This window comes from Hyla sarda, chromosome 7 (assembly GCF_029499605.1).
Source record: "Hyla sarda isolate aHylSar1 chromosome 7, aHylSar1.hap1, whole genome shotgun sequence".
Lineage (NCBI taxonomy): Eukaryota > Metazoa > Chordata > Amphibia > Anura > Hylidae > Hyla > Hyla sarda.
The window spans coordinates 78,949,541-78,963,615 of NC_079195.1; positions in this window are offsets into that span (position 1 = coordinate 78,949,541).

Sequence of the window (14,075 nt, forward strand, 5' to 3'; positions counted from 1 at the left end):
TTATTCTTGCTGATGGGTCCATATTAAAATATGTTGGTTTAAAGTAATCCCCTATTCATAGATTATTTAGTCTGACATTTCAGTGCTGTGAAAGTTGCAGTAATGGAACAAAACTACTACCGTGCTTACATTGGCAGCCAGGACGACAGATGTTGCCATTACTTCAGACTACCACTTTCCTCGTGAGGCATAAGCTGAAGCAGTAGCCTAAATTTACTGTGAGAGGCAGCTAAATAATATTAGTACTTTGTCCGCTATTCTAGCATTTCTGCTGACTGAGACGATGACTAAAATACACCCCCATTTCATTAAAAGTCATAAATGGGTGTGTGTGCAGAAAATCTGCAGCATATAGCAGCGCTAGCAAAGTGTCTTGTTTACCTCTATATAATTGTCATACAGTTACCAAAGAATTCCTACATTACACTACTACTCTTCATTCCACATCTGTGTATAGCCTTCATTTGCAGGTCATGGTGTCAATAGGGTCAACCGCATAGAAAAAGAGGGGGGGGGTGGACAGTATGATTTATGGCCACTTCATTGAATATGCTGTACCTTAGGGACCCTGCAATCTGCCAGCAGAGGTGTAATACTCATCTAGCTTCATGGCATGGCAGATACGGCCCTGGCTGTGGCTGGTGGCATCGTTCATTGACATCTGCTACCCACTCCACTTCCCAATACAAGGGAGAAAGGTTTTTAAGTACAGTACAAAGAAAATGTTTTCATTTTATTATTAATTTGCGCACAAGACAGTGCGGTGTCCCGGTACCGTATTTCCTACGTTACCTATGTAGAGGTCCCCATAGTCAGAGTCCCTAGGAACGTCGGGGTCCCTCTTCTATAGTTATCCCCTTGTCACCCCTCAGTTAGTCTATGACTGTATAGACGTTCTTATAAGTATAGATATATGTATATATTTAGTTGCCTACCTATTCAGCTTAGCAGGACCTGCGGGTCACGTGATTAAGTTAGAACTCTATGGTTTTGCTACAGGACCTTTGGAGGTTCCCATGACGTGTTCACCCACAATGCAATGTAATGGTGAGTGACAGTTGTTATGGACCAATCCAAAATGGCCGGCCCCTTCCCATATAAGGGAGCTGCGCCATCTTGATCGCTCTCTTGGGTTGCTGACTCTAGAAGAGGTAGGACCTCCGGAGCTTACAAGACGATTTACTAGGCCAAAGCCTTGCGGCCTAGGCCTCTAACATAGCGGATATACTAAGCAATTCCCCGCTACTCATCGCAAGATCACTGGACCTAAACGCACCCTTAAATCCAGCATATCTATGCTACCAAATCTCTAAGAAGCTAAATTGAGCTTATTTGATCCCAACCAACTGTCAAGCTATATGCATAGAGACTCTGTTATCTGGACTGTTACTATTGCTGCATGTACAGAAATTCTTAAGTAAAAATTCCTGCAAGTTTTCAGTTAACAGTGGTTGTGGACAATCCTTTATTTCTGCATCACCTATTGCTCTTTGGAAGGGTGGCAATAGTCCTATCAAGATTACAGTATTAAACCCCCACCCTGGCGTCACGAGTGACAAGGATTAACAGCGCCCTTTATTATCCCGAACAGCAACACCCTAACTACCCTACACCCCACAAGGCTTTATTTCCCCAATCCACTATCACAACAGCATCATAACAAAATGTGAAAAAATGAAATGGTCTGAAGACTTTCCGAATGCATTGCATGTGATACTGTGTTCTTCATGCTTATTGTCATGTAACATGGCACTTCAGTCCAGTCATATCCACTCTTATTGATTAGCATATAAATATCTAATCATGCACCTTTACTTTCTCTCTCTCAATTCTTTGCAAGTCTCTGAATGAATGGTTCTCATTTGTTGCAATCTCTATACCACTGATTCCTCTCTCCTACTGTATATCTTCTTTTGTCAATTTCCCGTCCCTTCTTGTTGCTGATCATAAAGCTTTTTCTGGATTGTGCTCCTGTCCTGGCAATCAACTATTCATTTCCAGAGTTTGGTGACCTATTCACCTCTGTGCGGTATTTGCTGCATTCGTAAATGATTCTGCCGTCCTCTCTCTACCGTACGTGCTAGGATTCTATTTGTTATGCGCTTCTTTTTACTTCCATTTCATGGAGTTTTCATGTTTAGAATTGGTATTTGCTGAATACGAACGTGTATGCGAGTGATACATACCTTTATGACTAGCTCTGCTTCTCTCTGTCAGTTTTATACAGATGTACCAGAAGGAAATTTGGATAAACGGGAAATGAGGTCAGTGAGGTCTTATCTGAATAAAACATTACAGGAAGAAATGACACTTTCTAACCACTGACAATTTTAAAAGAGTATTTCACACAAAACTGAAATTCCTGATTTAGGTGGCATATGCAGTAAGCAAACATGGTTTAGTGCTTAGTAAGTAAGGCTATGTTCACACAGGCAATTTCAACGCAGAAAGTTTCTGTGCGGACATTGCCCCGACAAAGGAGCGCCGGCAGAACATGCCTGTGCTAGGGCCACTCGGATTGAGGCCGTCTTGTAGGCAGCAATGCATTTCCACGTGGACTCCGCAGAAAGAATAGACATGTCTATTTTTACTGCAGACTCCGGAATCGGCATAGCAGAAACATCTGCTGCAGAAATTACACATCTACACAGCACAGCAGAATCCCATTGATATCAATGAGCCTCTGCTGCTGGAATCTAAATGCAGAATTGTAATGCAGAATCCCACATGGAAATTCCATTATGTAAACATATCCTTAATCTGTTAGAGTCTTGGAGTATCTAAATGGATCACCATTAGGGCAATACAACAAACAAAGATCTTTCTCCTTAAAGGGGTACTCCGGGGAAAACCTTTTTTCTTTTAAATCAACTGGTGGCAGAAAGTTAAACATATTTGTAAATTACTTCTATTAAAAAATCTTAATCCTTCCAGTACTTATTAGCTGCTGAATGCTACAGAGGAAATTCCTTTCTTTTTGGAACACTGATGACATCACGAGCACAGTGCTCTCTGCTGACATCTCTGTCCATTTTAGCAACTATGCATAGCAGATGTATGCTAAGGGCAGCATGGTGGCTCAGTGGTTCGCACTGCTGCCTCACAGTGCTGGGGACTTGGGTTCAAATCCCACTAAGGACAACAATAAATAAAGCATTATTATTATTATTATTATAATGACGTCAGCAGAGAGCACTGTGCTCGTGATGTCATCAGAGAGCATTCCAAAAAGAAAAGAATTTCCTCTGTAGCATTCAGCAGCTAATAAGTACAGGAAGCATTAAGATTTTTTTATAGAAGTAATTTACAAATATGTTTAACTTTCTGCCACCAGTTGATTTAAAAGAAAAAAGGTTTTCACTGGAGTACCCCTTTAACCAACAAGTAAAGAACACCTATTGAACACTTTAGCATGGTGAAGCCAGGTTATAGCTTACTGGGTATGTAACATAAGTATGTAACAGGCAATATATATAATATATGACTCTTTAACCCCTTAAGGACCAAGCTAATTCAGCCTGTACGTCCCTCAAAGACCAGGCCTGTTTTTTCAAATCTGGGATGTCGGTCATTATTTGAGAATAACTCTGGTAATGTTTTGCCAATGAAAACAATTCTGACATTGTTTTTTGGTCACAAGTTGTACTACATGAAAATAGTAAAAGTAAATAGATATCATTTGTATTTTTTTATTTACAATGCAAGAAACCGTGAAATTTTTGAAAAAAAGACGATTTTTTGTTATTTTGACGTTAATAGGTTACATATATTTATACATAATGTTTATTTATTTTTTTTCAAAAATTATAATTTCATGTCTACTTTATTTTCTCAACTTTTTTTTTATTATTCACATTTTAGATGTATTAGAGGCCTAACAAATTTACTTGACATTTTGAAAATTTGAAAAGTACATCTTATTTTTATGTGCTAAGCAAGGATTGCAGCAACTGAGAAGTAGTAGAACCCCCCCCCCCCAAATGACACCATTTCGAAACTAGCTTTTTGTTCACAAATGCATAATTTGTGGGACATATTTTTTGTACATCACTTCTGATATTGAGAGGAGAGGAGCGCCATTTGGCTTTCAGGGCAGAACAGTACCCCCACCCCCACAAGTGACCCCATTTATATACCGCACCCCTACAAGTTATTGGCTGGACCTCTCTGATTGGTCCTTGGTCGGCTAGCAGTATAACGCATCCGTCTGTGACAGTTAAGGCTCCTGATGGATATATCCTCCATGTTGCGGGAATAAGCACCCGCTCATGGCGAATATATCCATCACTGCTACAGCTGGGTAGCTCAGTGTGTCCGCTCATGACTGCCGGCGGGAAATCCGCCGCTATGAGTGGACACACAAAGCTACCCAGCCACAGCAGGGAGCTCATTACAGTGACTGCTGCATAATGTGTAGGATCACATGGTGGACATCCGCAGCATGTAACATGCTGCGGATGTCCGCCAATGCGATCATACACATTATGCTTTTTTTTTTTAAATTAGATTCATTTAATAAATGTATTTTTATTATTTTTTTTATTTTTTTATTTTTTTGACACTTTTTTTACACTTTTATTACATTTTTATAAATTTTTACACTTTTATTTTTTTATTTTTTTTTATTTTTACACTTTTTAATGCTTTGGAATACTTAGTATTCCAAAGCATTGCAGTTATATGCTGCCTCCCAGTTTTCACTAGCAGGCAGTATATTAGGACGTGTCTCTGGCGTCCTGACAGGCAATACCATGGGCAGACCTGGGGGTCTTTGTAGGACCCCCGGCTGCCCAGGTATGCAGCAGCACCCCGCAATGCTCCGGGGTGCTGCAGAAGAGACAGAGGTAGCCCCCTCCCTCTGTCAGAACTTCTTACAGCGCGCAGTCACTTCACTCCCGGCAGTGCGGCAGGCCCCACAGTGGCCACACACAGCACGCGATCTGCAGATCGTGATGCTGCAGAGGAGACAGAGGGAGCCCACTCCCTCTGTCATAACACTTACAGCGTGTGGTCACTTCCGACCGCGGCTGTAAGGGTTAAAACTGCCGGGACTGAAGTTTACTTCGGTCCCGGCTGTGTGATACAGCCGAGTCCCTGCCGCGATCTCGTGGGTGCACTGGGCAGCACCCACGAGAATAATGGACGAGTATAGACGTCCATTTGCGGGAACGGCCGCCAAACTGGACGTTTATACTTGTCCATAGTCGTTATCAGGTTAAGGAAAATTGCATGTATTCTCTGGTACCAGCTATTATTAGCCTGTTTAGACAATGCTTTATTAAAATAACATAAGGGACTATAGCTTTATTCACAACCAAGTGTGAACTGTATGCATATTCAAGTTAATGCATTTTATTTAAAGAGTAACTGTCATCAGTTTCACCCGTGCTAACCTGTTGGTTCAGATGTGTAGTGTGAGTTACACTAATGATAACGATACTTACCTGTCCTGGATCTGTAGTGCCATTTGCCTATTTATCTTCCTAATTCGGCGACAGGCTTGGTGTGACGGGGGGAACTTCAGGACCACGCTGACGTCATCACTTTTGCTTTGGTACCTGATACCTTTAGCTCTCTCTAGAGATTTTCTAAGGGATTACTGTCTGAAGACTGGCTAGGCCACTTCAGGACCTTCAGGTGCTGTATCTTGTGCAACTCCTTTGTTGTCATGCCCGTGTTATTTGGGTCACTGTCATGCTGAAATACCCATACATGACCCATTTTCAATCCCCTGACTGAAGGAAGGAGGTTTCCACCAAATATTTGTCCGTATATGGCCCCATCTATTGTTCTATTGATGCCGTGAAGTTGTCCTGTCCCCTTAGTAGAAAATCACCCCAAAGCATGATGTTTCCACTCCCATGTTTAATGGTGATAATGGTGTTCTTGGGGTTATGGGCAGCTATCCTCCTCCTCCTCCAAACATGGCGAGTTGTGTTGATGCCAAAAAGCTTGATTTTGGTCTTATCTGACCCCAAAACCCTCACCAAATTCTCCTATAATTCATTCAGACGCTCATCAAGTTATTTCAGACGTGCCTTCTTGAGCAGGGGGACCTTGTGGCCACTGCAGGATTTCAGGTTTTCTTGAAATAATGTGTTACTAATTGTATTCTTTGTGACTATGGTCCCAGCTGCCTTGGAATCATTGACAAGAGTAGTTAACAGCTGATTCCGCACCATCCTCATGATCTTTGAACCTCTATGAGGTAAGGTCCTGCATGGAGCCCCTGACCAACAGAGATTGACCATTATTTTAGTTTCTTCCATTTGCAAATAATTGCACCAATTGTTGTTAATTTCTCACCAAGCGACTTGGCAATAGTCTTGTAGCCCATTTCAGCCTTGTGTAGGTCGACAAACTTGTTTTTTACATCCTTGGACAGCTCTTTGGTCTTGGCTATGGTGGAGAGTTTGGAATCTCCTTGATGCTTCTGTGGACAGGTTTCTTTTATACAGGTCACAATATGAGATAACAACCAGTCCCTTTAAGAGAGTGCTCATAATCTCAGCTCATTACCTGTATAAAAAAAACAAATGGGAGCCAGAAACCCTGCTGATAATTACTTATTTCACTAAGTAAAAGGCAAATCAATTTGTGACATATTTGAAATGTGTTTTCTAGATTTTTTTGGATGTTATTCTGTCTCTCACTGTTCAAATAAACCGATCATTAAAAATTATAGACTGATCATGTCAATTCATGGATATTGGCAAACACACCTTCGCTCTTAGCAGATCTGTTTAATACATTAAAATATTGTATTGAAATTGTTGCTTGATCCCCTGTTACCTTAAATGGATGTTTCTACTCCATCTTATTGCTAGTTTCTTCTTTGCAATATTATGAGATGCTTCTGACACACAAGTAAGTGAATGACTCAATAAATGTATTACTACACAAAAATATCCTAGAAGGGCTATTGTGAAGACTCTTCTCTTACAATGTTTAAGTAAATATATGAATTATTGGTCCTTGAAGAGGCTTAACCCCTTAAAGATATCAGACGTAAATGTACGTCCTGGTGAGCTGGTACTTAATGCACCAGGACATACATTTACGTCCTATACATAACCACGAGCATTGGAGCGATGCTCGGGTCATGCGTGGCAGGTCCTGGCTACTGATAGCCGGTTTATATAAGCAAATATGGTATCAATAAAAAAGAACAGATCATGGCACAAACAATGAGCCCTCATACTGCTGCTTATATGGAAAAATGAAAAAGTTATAGGTCTTCAAAATAGGGGGATTTTAAACGTACTAATTTGGTTAAACAGTTTGCGATTTTTTATTAAGCACAGCAGTAATAGAAAAGTATATTATCATGTGTATCATTTTAATTGTATTGACCCAAAGAATAAAGAATACATGTCATTTTTACCATAAATTGTACAGCGTGAAAAGTAAATCTTCCAAAATGTGCTAAATTGCAGTTTTCTTTTTAAAGGGGTTGTGCGCTGCCCTAATTTTCGGAGCTCCGCTCACAGCATCCGGAAGTTCATTACTCCGAACGCTGTGTGCGGGCTTCGATGTTCGCGGCCGCCGGGCGTGACGTCAAGCCCGGCCCCTCGACCGCCCCCTCGTGACATCTCGCCCGCCCCCTTGTGACCTCACGCCCGCCCCCTCTACCAAAGTCTATGGGAAGGGGGCATGACATCGGTCGCGCCCCCTTCCCATAGACTTTCATTAGGGGGCGGGCGAGACATCACGAGGGGGCAGGTGAGACGCCGCGAAGGGCCGGGCGTGAAGTCACGCCCAGCGGCTGCGTACACGGCAGCCCGCACACAGCGTAATGAACTTCCGGATGCTGTGAGCGGAGCTCCGAAAGTCAGGGCAGCGCACAACCCCTTTAATTTGCCTGCATAAATAGTTTTTTTTTTGGTTGCGCCATACATATTATGGTAAAGTGAGTGGCATTACAACGGAAAACTGATCACGCAAAAAACAAGCCTCATACTAGTTTGTTGATGAAAATATAAAAGAGTTATGATTTTTTGAATGCAAGGAGGAAAAAAGGCCAAAGGCCAAAATGGGCTGAGTCCTTAAGGGGTTGGGAAACTGTCTGCCTGGTCTCCCACACTAAACACAATACACCGGGTTATAGTGTAGGTGAACAGGATTCCATGGAGGGGTCACTTACTAAAATTCATCCAGTAGATCCAGTGAATTGTGCGCTAGAGGCAGGGCTCCGCTTTCTCAATTTACATTTTCATGGTCTGTGACTCCATATCCTAGTGATGTGGTGTTGCAGGTCATGTGAGCGCTCAGTTGGCACATGCGCTCTATGCACCAGCGACTGCACGTCACTAGGATGAGTCCTAGACCATGATCATATAAATTGAGCCGCAGGCCCCGACTCTAGCACACAATTCACTGAATTCAGCAGAGGATCTTCTGGGTGACATACTGCATCTCAGAATCTACTGGACGTATTTTATTTTAGTAAGTGAGTCCTTGTTGGAATTTTGTTCACCCACACTATAACCCAGTGCATTAGGTTTAGTGTGGGTGAACAGGTGTTAATATATAAATTTTATGACACACTTTTCGATCTGCTCAGTTATACCCCAAAATGTCGAAATGCTCTTTTGTTAATAATTTTAAAAAGTGCAGAGATATTAGAGTTTACAAATATATGCAAATTAGGCTTTGGTGCCCAATGGGCATTGGCACTTAACAGCTAGAGCCCAGTACAGTTCAGCCCCTTCCCTTTGTGTGTTGGTTACCTCCTCTAATCCCCGACTGACAGCCACAAGACTGTATTGTATTTCTTGCCTCTGCCCTGTTATATTGTGGCCAGGGCGAACACCCAGTGGACATCAAAAACTAAATCTTGGTGATGGATCTTTCAACTAATAAGAAGTATGTTCCAATCCAAGGTCAAGAGCCCTATACAGCCATGTCCTTACTTTATACCCAAACCAAAGAAGAAAAGCTGGCCACTGCAAAAGATGCACAACCAGATGTATAATGACACAAATATACAATCTTTATTGGATCCCTTACCTAGTACACAACATTTAAAACCACTTAAAAAACACAATGTACATGAGGTGGAGGAATGTAATTCTCAAAACACCCACCCCCAGGTAAGTAAAAATACAACCTAACAGGAAAGTAACTGGCAATATGTGAATGTATTGTAAACCAGACAAACAGGTTCAGTTATGAATAAACTAGTAATAAACTAATAATAATGTCAAACATAAGAAAAGTGCCACAGAGTATGTGCAATAATGGCCAATCAGAGTATCACAATATGTGAATACTCAAATGCAATTATATAAATAAATATCTTTAAATGTGAGCAGCCAAAAGATACAAGAATACAAGGATAAATGCCAAATGTGTTACCTCACAAAAAAACATTTGTCTGGTAATAAAAAGATGTATGACTATCCGTGTAACAGGGTACCCTCACCATCCTGGGGGACACAACAGCTCCACACGTTCTGCTACCTAGCACGGTAGCTTGCTCAGGAGTAATTACTTTATACCCTACACACCTGCCATAGAATCACCTGTCTTCTAGCTCAGATCCTCAAGCAAAAATTCATAATTTCTGTAACTGTATCTATACACATTTTTTGTTCTCTTCCCCTCCTCCTCTCAACTTTTTTCAAGCATTTCTACAATACATAAAATCTGGTCATTTGTTCCTGCTCTTCAGAGCAGGATTGATACTCTGAAGGAGCCACTTAGTTTTCTTTTCATCCACAGTTTTCTCGAAAGTACTCATATCAATAAGTTTCATATTTCACTTTATTCTTCAGCTTTTACATCTTTAAAGAGCTTCATAAAAGATACACCAGTCAATGTTTGTTTTCAAGATGTGCTAAATAATTGATCTGAGAATGCAGAAGTGTTCTACTAGTAAAAATGTATTCACCATCAGTATCTTTTATTTTGTCATTTTTCTTCTGTTTTCTTTATATGGTAAAGGACTTATTTTGACAAATATTTTAATGTTTACAACTTCTCAGGGTGGTAGGAGTGAATAAAAATAGTTGTACTCACCTGCTGCCGATCCCCCCCAACAATGCTTTTGTGATGCCGGTCTCACTGCTTAGCACTTCCTGCTCTCTGTCTTGGTTAAACAAGACAAGAATCCATCAGTATTTAGCTCAATTATTAGAATTAGAAAGTACAACCACTTTCTTTTACTACAGAGTTTGCTCTTTTTCAAAATATCATAGGTATGTTTTTTACATTTTTTAAACTTTTCTAAGGGTTGCCATATTGGAGACACAACTCTTCTTGTGTTGTGTAATATTACAGAAAATAAGATCATAAAGATAAGCAGAGAGATTTTGCCACATTCTTAAAATTAATGCCTAAATACCACCATATAGTGCCATGATAATAATGCCATTTGCAGTCCACACAATAGCTTAAAATAATGTGTTTCCGTTCTCAAATACAACAAATGCAATTCTATTTTCTAATAATACTGTCATACAGTGTTAAATGGTGGTGTTGGTTTGTTCCCTTCCTAGGGGCCCCTAGAAAAAGGCAGCCTTGTGCAATTATTCAGTATACCCCCTCCTAAATATAGCCCTGCTGAAAGGGAGAATGCAGGGAGATGTGATTCGATTTGTTAGTGAAACCATTTATTATTTTACACTGGCCCTATTTGACATCAATATTATGATATTTTATTTCAGTAACAACCTAGAAGGAGTCAGTATAATACTTTACTCAGGATAAAAACTCATAAAGATACTAAAGAGAGTGCAATATGTCCCTATTGGCCTGGACATCAAGGACAAGTTCTCTATCATAATCCGGAGCAATTTCAGATTGATGAGATAACTTTACAGCTAAAGGTTATCAATCTATCAGTAACTGTTCAGTCCTATAATGTAATATTTGCTTTTCTGCTAAAAGACTAAAGAGAAGAAACATTGATGAATATAAGTAAAAAATAAATATTTGGCTTCTACAAAGGACACTGGCCTTGTGTACTTAGAAATGGGAATCAAACTGAAAAGAGTGAAAAGAGACTCTGTATAGATATGATTAGCAGAGCTTTGAGACTTTGGGGTAAGCTTTTCCCCAGCTTTACCACACTATGAATCATTTATCTGTATTCATCATTGGAATGCATTATGAGATTATGATAAACTGGTAGCAGTAGTTAAGCTTTCTTATGTAAGGCTTAAGTAAGTGATAAATGTCAATTATAGTTGTATTAGATAGCATTTTCATAGCAAGAACTAATGTCTCCAGGGATCGCCTGACAAACCTATTGAGTTAAGCTGAAAGGGAACAATTTCCTTTAAGTGTCATTGTATGAACCAAGGTAAAGAAGTAGTTCAGTTTAGAAAACCAATTTTCATATTCGCTAAGAAAACTTCAAGTGGGGGAGCCTCTATTTTGATTCATCATATCTTGGGGAGAGTGCAAATTATCTGTCTTAGGGTGCACGATGTGAGCATCTGGCAGCCGTATGCAACAAGAACATTTTAAAAGCACATGCTGCCGAATCTCTGCCGGATATAGGCCATAGCTCATTCATTTCAATGAGCTGAACAGAGTCACTTAATTTTCTGACCCTATGTGGCTTTTGTCCTGGACTGAAAACCCCAGTAGACCACAGCTTTCAGTCACAAGCCAAATACGGTCAGAAAATGAGCTGACCGCAGTCACTAGCTGACTCTGTTCAGCTCATTGATGTAAATGGGGTACGTCACAGATCTGGCAGGGATACAACAGCAGGCAGTTTTGAAATGCTCTTGTCGAATCTGGCTTCCTGATTCACAAATCTCCTTATGGATGTTTTCACACATACAGTATCCTGCGCATATTTAATGTGCAGGATTTGAAGCTGCAGATTTTATTCTGTGGGGTTCACTGTAAACTTGAAAACCTGAGCAACAAATATGCGCAGGATACTGTATGCGTGAACATACCTTATCACAATCTTTCTGTAGGACTTGTCCTAACCTGTGTTACACAAGCCATGGATTAAAAGGGGTACTCCACTGGTAAACATTATTATTTTTTTTTTAAATCAACTGGTGCCAGAAAGTTAAACAGATTTGTTAATTAGAACAAATGAAAGAGCACGTACGTGCACTCACCGCTCAGCGGAGATAGTTGCGTGATGGAGTCCGGTTACGGGGAGCTGGATCTCAGCATCAGCGCAGGTAGAATGGCGCTCGGAGGCTACGCCGGCAGTTTCGCACGTGAGAGCGTGCTTCTTGAGGCAGACGTGAGGCCGGAAGAAGCACGCACTCACGTGCGAAACTGCTGGCGTAGCCTCTGAGCGCCATTCTACCTGCGCTGATGCTGAGACCCAGCTCCCCGTAACCAGACTCCATCACGCAACTATCTCCACTGAGCGGTGAGTGCACATACGTGCTCTTTCATTTGTTCTTATTGATACTTCATACTTTGTGTATGTGCACCAAGCAGGAGATACAGAGTTAGGTTTCTGAGACCGCGCTGCATTCCAGTACAGCTGAAGTCTGCCTCTTGTGTGATCTCCCCTTTCCTATCTCACTGCAGTCTAATTTGTTAATTACTTCTATTTAAAAATCTTAATCCTTCCAGTAGTTATCAGCTGCTATATGCTCCACAGGAAGTTCTTTTCAAATTTTCTTTCTGTCTGACCACAGTGCTCTCTGCTGGCACCTCTGTCCATTTTAGGGACTGTCCGGGGCAGGATAGGTTTTCTATGGGGATTTGCTTCTAGGGATTATTCATGTAGACAATCCATTTAATGTGCCGATTCCAGTCTAACGCCTTGTTAAATACCTCACTGTTATCTGCACATTAAATAATTCTTCACTTTATGTCTATAGTTTCGAGGGATACACAAGAGATGTTAAGTTCAGGTCACTAAAGAGTGTGCCTTGTGAAAAAGACAAAGTCAGAAGAAAAGGTGTGAAAAACAACAATCACATTTAAGAAAAGAGTTTTATATCAAACAGGTTTATACTAAATCAATACCTCCTTTCATACCTCACTAGATTCTGTCCCTGGCATGTCCAGGCATGGGACCAATCTAGTGTTCCTTTTACTCAGTAACCAGTGCCGCAAAGAAAAAAACACAATTTAATGCTCTTATTTCCCATCATGATTTAATGTATAAAAATATCTGTAAATACATACATTGAATGTCATTGATAGAATGAGTTAGCCGAATCCAGCGAACCCGGATTCGACCCTAACTTCTGGATTTTTCTGGCTCAGCAAACACTTGAGCTTTTACTGGTACGGCTTGCATGATCCGGTAAATAGAGTAAAATCTGAAAGCATGGTGTTTTGGCAGGCAGAACAAGCAGGGCAGGCAGGGGCCGGTGGGAAAACATAGGGAAATCAGCAGATCACATGATAACCCAGGTCTATCATGTGATTTACTGCTTACTGTGTCAATCAAGCACAAAGGCCAATAGGACACAGCCAGGATTAGACATAAAAGGGCAGTGATATCACCCACAGCATTAAGAGCGCTGGCAAATTCTGCAGAGAAGAGACAGAGGGTGGTAAATAGCCAGACATAGGGACAGTTAGTGGTTAGAAAGAAAAGATATACAGATTAGAAAGAGAAAGATAGAGTCAATCCCCATACAAAAAACCTATAGGGGCTCCTATACATCAGATAAGAGGACATGCTTCTCATAGCTTTTGAAGGACTTATCTTTTGCTACCACAAATCCAAAGCCTTTTTGAAGGCTCATATCTGCAAATACCTGAATTAAATAGTGTTCCTGAACCAGCTACAATAGCCAGTGCCGTGATCTGTATCTAGCCTTTGGTGCATTTCATATATTTCCGCATACACCATCAGTGCGCATTGTGCAGTAATCTCTGCCAGTTAAAAAGCGTGTTGAAGTTACACGTATCTAGCCTGTAGTGTTAATACAGGGCTGTTGCATTTCATATAGTTCCGCAAAAACACTGTCAGTACGCATTGTGCAGTCATCTCTGCCCGTCAAAAAGTTTGTTGAAGTTATACGTATCTAGCCTGTAGTGTTAATAGAGGTCTGTTGCATTTCATATAATTCTGCAAACACCATCAGTACTCATTGTGCTGTCATCTCTGGCATGCACAAGCGTGTTCCTCT